This window comes from Mandrillus leucophaeus, unplaced genomic scaffold (genome assembly GCF_000951045.1).
Source record: "Mandrillus leucophaeus isolate KB7577 unplaced genomic scaffold, Mleu.le_1.0 Scaffold106, whole genome shotgun sequence".
NCBI classification, from domain to species: domain Eukaryota; kingdom Metazoa; phylum Chordata; class Mammalia; order Primates; family Cercopithecidae; genus Mandrillus; species Mandrillus leucophaeus.
The window spans coordinates 2,143,304-2,146,158 of record NW_012098765.1 but is presented as its reverse complement, the minus strand read 5'-3'; the positions used below and the strand labels follow the sequence as shown (position 1 = coordinate 2,146,158).

General features: G+C 55.9%; 1 pseudogene; it reads right to left on the bottom strand.

Moving 5' to 3' along the window:
- Window positions 1–2,631, bottom strand: part of LOC105542579 — a 5,801-nt pseudogene extending 3,170 nt beyond the window's left edge.
- Window positions 2,632–2,855: the final 224 nt, after the last annotated feature.

Genomic DNA, 2,855 nt, shown 5'->3' with positions numbered 1-2,855 from the left:
TTTAGGGTGTTGGTTAGGGCAGCTGTTGATGTTTTCAGGTATTTAAGTGGGTGAAGTAGAGGGTGCTTGGCCAGATATTCCAGTGGGCTAATTTGGGACATTTGTGTAGATGTGAAATGATTATGATGGGCCGGATTTTGCAGCACCAGGTGTTCGGGTATGCAGGAAGGGGTAGAGGCAATCACTTGTCCAGGTGTTAAAATAGAAGAACAGGGTAGGGAGCACCTGTTACAAATTAGGGTAAGTTGGGGATGGGAACACGTGCCCAGGTGAGAGAGCTGAGCTGAGGGCTTGCATCCTGCCGGCAGGCTCTGTTTTGGGGAGCATCTGTTGAGCTATCCAGGTGTCCTTGGAGACTGGGTATTGGACACCCATCCTGGGTTCTGTTGCAACTGTCCAGTTGTCCAGTATTGGGGGCTGATTTGAGGGGACACTGCCTGGAGGCAGGTGGGCGTTTGGGGCACCTGTCCCCATGTAGGGGAGCAGTTGGCAGGTTGTGGTAGGGGCGTCAGGGGCCGGGTTGCAGCCAGTTACCTGCCCCTGAACTGGAAGCTTCCCAGCATCATGCGCAGCAGTGACAGGAACTTTTGTCCTCATAGTCAAAGCGGTCACCAAAGGCAATGGAGCTGATGACATTGGAGACGGTTCGGCTCAGGAAGAAGGTGGGATTGATCCTGGAGCTTGCGGGTGTGGCGGTGTGTTGGGGGAGAAGGGGTTTGGGGAGAGAGTCAACTCAGAGGTCTGATGCCAGTCTGAGAATTCCAGGAGGCACTGCCCTGATAAACCAAATTCCCAGAGCCAGACTCCAGGGCTGGGAGCGCGGGCGCCTTTCCCCACCTAGTCCCCGTTCCCAGACATAATTGCGCGCGCAGATTCCTTGCCCTGGGCGTTTTTCTTCTCCAGCCTCAGCTGCTCACCGCGCGTGCTCACCGCGCGTGCCCAGGAAGGCCTGGATGAGGAAGCCCGCCTTCTCCTGGATACCTCCTGATGCCGTGCTTGCCCACCCCGAAGTTCCGCAGGGTGGCGATGGAGAAGTGCCTGAGCGGCTTGGCGCGCTCCAGGGTACTGAAGGTCACTCCTAGGGAGGAAACGCAGGGGTGGAGTCAGGCGGCGGGGGCAGGCGCAGAAGCCTCGCGCAGGAGAGCTGCAAACTCAGAGAAACAGAGAGGGACAGAGACCGAATGGGAAGAAGAGGATCAGAAAAGAGACAGGCCAGACAGATGCACAGCGAAACAGAGGGAGACGGGACACTTCACAGAGTGTAAAGAGGGAAGGAGGGAGAGAAAGAGAGACAGAGATGGGAGAAGAGGATGGAAGGAGGGGAAGTGAGATATGGGGAGATCTGGGAGGAGAAAATAAAAAATGGTGAAAGAGTCTCTTTTGTTTGTATATTTGTTTATTTGTTTTTGAGACAGATTCTCGCTCTGTCGCCCAGGCTGGAGTGCACTGTCGCGATCTTGGCGGCTCACTGCAACCTCCACCTTCCGGGTTCAAGTGTAAAAATGGTGAAAGATTCTTAAGCTGAGCTGGAGAAGAGGGAAAATTACTGCGACAGAAACAGAGAGGGTCTGGAAGGAGGAGAGACCGTTACCAGGAGATGGAGGCTGGAGATGTGGAAGTAGGAATACTGTGAAATCCTAAGACAGAGGAAGAAGGAGAGGTCAGTGGACAGAGGAGAAACACGGAGAAGCACAGAATCTGAGAAGGACAAAAAGACAAATGAAGACAGAGGACCAGGGCTGGAAAACAGAAACCCAGGACTGTCCTCAGAGATGGAGACAGAGGGGAAGGAGGAGACTCCAGTGAGAGAGGCAGGGAGAAATCTGGACAGGGACAGGGACGCTGGAGACAGGCAAGAGGGAGAGGACACCATGAAGGGAGCTGGGGAGAGAAGACCAGACTGGGAGCTCTGCTGCAGCCTTCAGTGGGCAGGAGAGTCAGGAAGAAGGCTGGGGACACAGAGGCCATCGAGTCGGCCTGGCCAACTTCCTCCTCCGGGATCCCCTCACCATAGCCTTTGAAGAGCCAGTCGAAGGTGGCCTGCTTGCCTCGCCTGCTGAACTCCTCAGCCTGGTCCACCAGAGCCTCCCTGACGGCATCATGTCCGCACAGCACCACCACCCGCCGGGGTCCCAGGTGAATGGTGAACACGGGGCCATTGCGCTCACTGATCTGATGGAGGCGGGTGGGAGTGGTTAGAGGGAGCAGCCACTACTCCGAATGGACCCAGCATCGAGATTTCATGTACTGGGATGCTTCGCCCAGTCAGGTTCTCACAGTCAGGGAGCTGGACATCCCAAGATCCTGCTTTCCTGGCTAGGACCCTGAGGCTTAACCTCCAAAACTCCCTTTCCTGAGACTCTGGTCCACAGTGGTCAATCCCCTGCCACAAAGCTCCAGCCAGCTGGGCAGCCGCCACCCCGTGCCACCCATCTCCCTGCCTTGGGACACCTTCATGATGGAGTTGTACATCTGCTCTGTGTTCAGCTGCAGGTAGTTTCCAATGAAGGGCAATGGGGTAGGTCCCAGAGGGAGCTTCCCCCTGCTCTTCCTCTGCTGCCAGACAGACATCAAGACCATCACAGTCAGGCAGGCCAGCAAGGCCACCAGAAGCGGCCCTGAGGCCAGCATGGTGGCAGTGGGATGATAGATGGTGATGGCTGGGGTGGTTTGCCTTTATACTGCCTGAAAAAGAGGGGTGGACTTTGGCTGGTTATATAATCACCTCATTTGGTGATTGTAACTACACTCCCTCCATGAACCCCACCTAGCTTGGGACACAGCCAGCAAGGGAGGAGGAGGGGGACCCCAGGGCAGCTGAACCAGGAGGGGACCTCCAGACTAAACCTGTGGTA